This window comes from Dreissena polymorpha, chromosome 2 (assembly GCF_020536995.1).
Source record: "Dreissena polymorpha isolate Duluth1 chromosome 2, UMN_Dpol_1.0, whole genome shotgun sequence".
NCBI lineage: Eukaryota > Metazoa > Mollusca > Bivalvia > Myida > Dreissenidae > Dreissena > Dreissena polymorpha.
Window position 1 is genome coordinate 47,603,558 of NC_068356.1, and position 7,724 is coordinate 47,611,281.

Genomic DNA, 7,724 nt, shown 5'->3' on the forward strand with positions numbered 1-7,724 from the left:
CTCCTAGAGTGTTAACAAGGTTTTACTATATCCAAATAAGCAAAATTGCCCCACCCACTGGCGGCCATGTGTTTTTAACGAATCGGAACCATTTTAAAACAAAGCCGAAATATCATTAGAACAAATTTTCTTACCAGTTTAGAGTGTTAACAAAGCAAAATGTTAACGACATACAAAAGGTGTTCAGGTTACCTAAACAAGTAATCAATCTTGTTATATTTTTACCTATTAATGTCAACAATAACGTATTAATTCTTCAGCAAATCCTGCCAATCCAAAACTATCAGATTTTGACTAATGTGTTGTGTTTAAATCTTGCCAATAAAAAAGTAGCAGCATTCGACAATTCTGTGTGTGCTTTGTCTTGCATAAACCTATCTATCTCTTGATTATAATCAGAATCATGCATATAAATCTCAAACCATCTTTCCAGTACTTAAAATATACAATAAATTTCATGATATTCTTGACACCTGCCCATCCGGTACTACAGATGGGGGGAGAATTGTAAGCAATCTTGTTTTGTTTGCGTATATTATCCTGGGATAGCCGTTTTACAAATATTAGATACCCACACTTATGCCAGTAACGGACAACAACTGCCTTTTTTAATCAGAGGTAGATGGAAAATGGTTGTAGAAAGGAAATTAGGTCCAACCGATTCCAACGCACACAGATAATTTGATTCTTTCCCTTATAAGTTGCTTAATCTGAGAAATGTCTTTGTCTTTCACTTGTTAATGAGTTACTGAAGCATAGACACAAAACTTGCATTTGAAAAAAACACAACATTAAATTAAAAACAAGAGGGCCTGAAAGGAACTGACCTTTTATGTGCAGCCCTTTGATGTCATTTGATTAAATGATCTTACCAACGTTCATGCATAGTGAACACCCTGGCGGTCACGTTTTTCAACAGACCAGAACCATTTTAGCAAACATCCATGATTTAATTAAAACAAACATGCTGACGAAGTTTCATGAAGATTGGACAATAAATGTGACTTTAAGAGTGTTAACAAATTTTGACAATAGCCATATAGGAAAAAATGCCCGCCCCCCTGGTGACCATATTTTTCAATCAACTGCAAGAATTTTTCAACTCATCTAAGATAACGTTACGATAAATCTTCTGACCAAGTTTCATGAAAATCAGACAATAAATGTGGCCTGACTAGCCTCTAGAGTGTAAATAAGGTTTTACTGAAGCCATAAAGCCATATAATGAAAAATGCCCCGCTCCCTAATGCCCATGTTTTTCCACCAACGTGAACTATTTTTCAACTCATCTAAGATATCATTAGGACAAATGTTCTGACCAAGTTTCATGATGATCGGACAATAAATGTGGCCTCTAGAGTGTTAACAAGGTTTTGCAATATCCATATAAGGAAAAAATGCCCCGTCTCCTTTTGGCCATGTTTTGCAACCAACCTGAAACATTTTCGAACTCATACAAGATATCATTATGATGAATCTTCTGAGCAAATATCATGAAAATCGGGCAATAAATTTGGCCACTAGAGTGTTAACAAGGTTTTTCTTAATTCATATACAGTCATATAAGGAAAATTGCCCCGCCCCCTGGAGGCCATGTTTTTTAAGCAATCACAACCATTTTAAACATTGGCCAAAATATCATTAGGGCGAATCTTCTGACCAAGTTTCATGATGATCATACAATAAATGTGGCATCTAGAGTGTTAACAAGGCTTTACTATAGCTATATTATGAACAAGAGATGTGTTTGTCAGAAACACAATGCCCCTAATGCACCGCTTTTTTTACCTTTGACCTTGAATGATGACCTTGACCTTTCACCACTGAAAATGTGCAGCTCCGTGAGATACACATGCATGCCAAATATCAAGTTGCTATGTTCAATATTTCAAAAGTTATTGCAAAACTTTACTATATTCAATATTTAATGTTTTGACCTTTGACCTTGAAGGATGACCTTGACCTTTCACCCTTCAAAATGTGCAGCTGCATGAGATGAACATGCATGCCAAATATCAAGTTGTTATGTTCAATATTTCAAAAGTTATTGCAAAACTTTACTGTAAGGTTAAAGTTTTGGGACAGAATGACAGACAGAAAGAAAGACAGACATGCCAAAAACAATATACACCCGATCTAACGATCAGGGGCATAAAAATGCCCCGCCCCCTTGGCGGCAATGTTTTTCAACCAATCGGCATCATTTTCGAACTCGTCCAAGATAACATTGTAACGAATCTTCTGACAAATTTTCATGAAGATCAGACTACAAATGTGGCCTCTAGCGTGTTCACAAGGTTTTACTAAAGCCATATTTAGCCATATATTAAAAATACCCCGCCTCTTAGAAGCCGTGTTACTAAAGCAAACGTTACCATTTTCGAACTCATCCAATATATCATAGAGACCAATCTTCTGACCGGATTTCATGAAGATTAGACGATAAATATGGCCTCTAGAGTATTAACAAGGCAAATGTTGACGCCGCAAAACACACGACGGACGACGGACAAAAGGCGATCACAAAAGCTCACCATGAGCAAATTGTGCTCAGATGAGCTAAACATGTTCAGATGTTTTGAGTGTACCTAAAAAGCATGAAAAATGAGGAGAAGAAACACGGAGCAAGGCTACGCAACATGCTATTTTACGCCATATCTTCTCCAATACTTACCATATCCCCACTTAACAGCCAAGTGCAGTGGAGTCTCTCCCATATCACTCACCATATCCCCACTTAGCAGCCAAGTGCAGTGGAGTCTCTCCCATATCACTTACCGTATCCCCACTCAGCAGCCAAGTGCAGTGGAGTCTCTCCCATATCACTCACCATATCCCCACTTAGCAGCCAAGTGCAGTGGAGTATCTCCCATATCACTCACCATATCCCCACTTAGCAGCCAAGTGCAGTGGAGTATCTCCCATATCACTCACCGTATCCCCACTTAGCAGCCAAGTGCAGTGGAGTCTCTCCCATATCATTGCCCGCGTTTACATCAACACGACTCTTTAGGCTGTCCAAGAACAGAATGGCTTTCACTGAAATGGACGTAAATGTGGAAAGATTAAAAAAAATATTAGCAGCGCTTTGGGAAAACAGGGCTTAATGCATCTGCATGAAGTGTTGTCCCAGTTAAGTGTTGTCCCAGTTAAGTGTTGTCCCAGTTAAGTGTTGTCCCAGTTAAGTGTTGTCCCAGATGATCCTTTGCAATCTCCGCGTCAACTGGCGTTTTGCTAATATATTTCCTTTAGAACAATAACATAAAACGGGACAGCGTAGTCCCTGATTAGCCCGTGCAGATGGCACAGGCTAATCTGAGTCGACACTTCACACACATGTATTACGCCCCAATTTCCCAGAGTGTAAGTCAGAGTCAGACAAGAGTGTTTGCTTATTGTTAATACTAATCTCAATATCACATCTTATATGGGGCTTGACCCGTGAAATTGGGCATTTTAGAATCAATTTACTTTCAATTGAGAAAATTAGTATTGCTTGATTTTTAACTTTTAAATAATTATTGAAACAGCTTGCTTGACATATAAAATACTTAACATTAAGATATCAGTACAAAAAGTATTGATGAATTAAGCAATGAACAATATGTTAGTTTATAACCCTGAATAACTACTACATTACGGAACTATGCATCATTAGGTATTTCGACATATTGAACATTATTTGTTAAATGCCTTTATTTACTTCCTCATGTCCATTTTAGGCACATAAATGCAGTGGAATGTTGCCTTCATTGTCTATGGCTCGCATCTAACCCCCAAAATGAACCAAGAGTAACTAAAAATACAAAAGAGTTATAAGTACAAAATATGCCTTCACAGGTGTGAAGCCTATCTAACCCTTTACCACTAAGATACAGTTATAAGTAAAAGAAATGCCTTCACAGGTGTGAAGCCTATCTAACCCTTTACCACTAAGATACAAGAGATGCCTTCACAGGTGTGAAGCCTTTCTAACCCTTTACCACTAAGATACGTTATTAGTTATAAGTACAAGAGATGCCTTCACAGGTGTGAAGCCTATCAAACCCTTTATAAGTACAAGAGATGCCTTCACAGGTGTGAAGCCTTTCTAACCCTTTACCACTAAGATAGGTATTTTAACGCATTTGTAGTCATAAATATGTTTGATATGTCTTTGTAAAGAAAGTCTCTTCTTAGCAAAAGTCTAGTTTAAGCGGAAAGTTTCATCCCTGATTAGACTGTGCGCACTGCACAGGCTAACCTGGGATGACACTTTACGCACATGCATTAAACCCCTTAATCACAGAGCATCGCCCAAATCATGCTTCCATAGTTTTAGTAAGGCTCTGACAGGCTAATCTGGGACGACACTTAATGCACATGCATTGAACCCCTTAATCACAGAGCATCGCCCAAATCATGCTTTCATAGTTTTAGTAAGGCTCTGAGGAAAGGGCTCTAGTCTTCAATTATGTTATAACAAGAAACTGTCGGAGACGAGTGATGCTCCCCAAAGGTTATTTTTGTCACAATATTGCATTTTATATTCAGATAAAAGGAAACCTCTTAAGGGGCATAACTTTGGACAAAATAATACGATGGATGGTTTAGTAACTTAAAAATGTCAAAGGGTCATAACTCTCTAAATAAATCATATAACCAGAACCCACAAATAACATGCGCATCTCCTCAAGGTAGTTAAGCTTCCTATAAAGCTTCATTGAATTCTAGTCAGTAGTTGGGGAGAAATAGCCCGGACAAGAATTGCACTATGTAATGTACAGTTTAAGAAAATTTCAAGGGGCCATAACTCTGTGAAAAATCATCTGACCATAACCGGCTGATACTATGCACATCTCCTGTTGGTAGTGAAGCTTCCCATAAAGTTTCATTGACTTCCGGTCATTAGTTGCTGAGAAATAGCCCGGACAAGAATTTCACTATATGTACAGTTAATGGAAAATTTCAAAGGGCCATAGCTCTGTGAAAAATGATCCGACCTGAACCAGCTGATAATATGCACATCTCCTCTTGGTAGTGAAGCTTCCTATAAAGTTTAATTGAATTCCGGTCATTAATTGCTGAGAAATAGCCCGGACACAAATTGTGCACGGACGGACTGACACATGGACACAAGGACAAAGCGGCGACTATATGCTCCCCAGGGATAACTTTGGCACATTTTCATTGATGGTCAAATACATTTTAGGCGTAGGTTTCATTGAAACCTGGATACAAATTATATGAATACAAATAATCTGAGAGAGTTTAGACTAAGATTGGCAACAGCTTCAGAATTAAACAAAACCCAGTTATGCTTTAACATTTACATTTCTAAAAATAAACACACTTCATGAACTTGCTACTTCATTTTAGTTCAAAAATTGACCATTATTTGACAAGCATTTTAAATTGTGTAATTAAACACTTTCAATTTGTTGCCTTATTTTTTTTAAATATATCTAACAATTACAGCTGGACTACACAATTATTAAACTGCAATATAATGCTTTATCCTTATTAAGTTTGTCAGTAAAAAAATGCTTGAATTTGCAAATCAAACTTAGACCAATTTTGTGATTCTCGTAAGTTAGTTAGTTAGGTAGGCCCATACACAATAAAGGCTTTTGAATGAAACCTCATAAAATATAAAACAAGTCTACATGGATGAAAACTGGGCTTAATACATGTGTATAATATCTTCCCAGATTAATCAGTACAGTCTGCATCAGATAATCAGGGACGACACTTTCCGCTTTGATTGAATTTTTCTTAAAAAAAGGAAGGCTCCCCTGAACGAAACTCTAGTCTATGTGGTAAGTGTTGTCCCAGATTAGCCTGTGCAGACCTGTGGTAAGTGTTGTCCTAGATTAGCCTGTGCAGACCTGTGGTGAGTGTTGTCCCAGATTAGCCTGTGCAGACCTGTGGTAAGTGTTGTCCCAGATTAGCCTGTGCAGACCTGTGGTAAGTGTTGTCCCAGATTAGCCTGTGCAGACCTGTGGTAAGTGTTGTCCCAGATTAGCCTGTGCAGACATGTGCTAAGTGTTGTCCCAGATTAGCCTGTGCAGACCTGTGGTAAGTGTTGTCCCAGATTAGCCTGTGCAGACCTGTGGTAAGTGTTGTCCCAGATTAGCCTGTGCAGACCTGTGGTAAGTGTTGTCCCAGATTAGCCTGTGCAGACCTGTGGTAGGTGTTGTCCCAGATTAGCCTGTGCAGACCTGTGGTAAGTGTTGTCCCAGATTAGCTTGTGCAGACTGCACAGGTCAATCTTAGATGACATTTGACATTAAGTCTGGTTTGCCTAGAACGTGGATAAAATACACACATTTTACTCACAATGATGTTTTGATGTCACTTCAATGGCGCCATATGCAGTGGAGTGCGGCCCAGGACATCGGGGGTATCGGCAAGGCAACCGTTCTTGGATAAAATGTCTATTAGTCCTTCCTGGACGTATAGTGCGGCCAATTGGAGAGCTGACAAGAAAATAAGACTTGTTTATAAACATGAGTCATGCTCTGGGAATACCGGGCTTCATTTGCGCAAATGGTAGTCCCATATTAGCCTGTGCAGTCTACACAAGCTAATCAAGAACAATACTTTCCGCTTTCATGGAATGTTTCAGAAGATGTATGTTAAATGTTGGTGATAAATGTTCTCACCAATTAATTTGCCTGAATATTGAGCAATGAAAAAGGCTTCCATTGTGTTTACATAGTGAATGTCGATGACTGACGGTAGACATAGATATCAGGGCTTTTCTTCCTTCTTTGGGACCCGCCGAAAATCGGCCCTTTCCCCTCAGATTTTTATTCCTCTCAGCAGGTAAATTTTCTCCCAGACTTCATTTTTTTCCCCTAAAAAAAAAAAAAATTTTTTTTTTTTTTTTTTTTAAACTTTAAATACATAAGTTAACCTGATCCAGGGTAGAAAATATAACATATTGCATAATTAAATTATCTCTTGCCTTGATTTTGTTTAAAAAACAGCAAAATATGTTGAAATGATTATTTTAGACTTTCCTTATTTCCCCCAAAATCTGGCGTTTCGCGTGATTTTTTCCCCCAAAATCCGGCATTTTGCGCGATTTTTTTCCCCTCAAAAAAGGCAACACCCTTTCCCAAAAATCAGATAAAAACCCCTGGATATAAAACAATATATAAACAAGAAATGTGTTTGTAAGAAACACTATGTCCCCTTCTGCGCCGCTTTGATTTAGTTTTTTTTACCTCTGACCTTGAAGGATGACCTTGACCTTTTACATCTCAAAATGTGCAGCTCCATGAGATACACGTGCATGCCAAATATGAAGTTGCTATCTTCAATATAGCAAAAGTTATTGCAAAATGTTAAAGTTGGCACAAACCAACAGACAGACCAACAGACAGGGCAAAAACAATATGTCCCCCACTGTAGTTCACTAAATCTGAGCAATATTTAAATTTGCCCCCAACAACTCGTGATTGTTGCAGTTAAATATGTAAAATCCATATAAGGATTCCTGGTATGTGATTCGTTCACATCTAATTTTGAGATACACATTTAAATTTCATAAATAATCTAAAGAAATGGTTGTATTTTACATAAATATATTTAAATAACATGTTTGATGCATTAATTGAACGTACGATTTTCATTGAAAGTACAATACAGAACAAGAGCACTGCATAACGGGTACCAAAGCTCGGCTGCGGGTGCAGTTTTGAATTAATTAAAGCTTGTCAGAATTTTTTTGTGAGGAC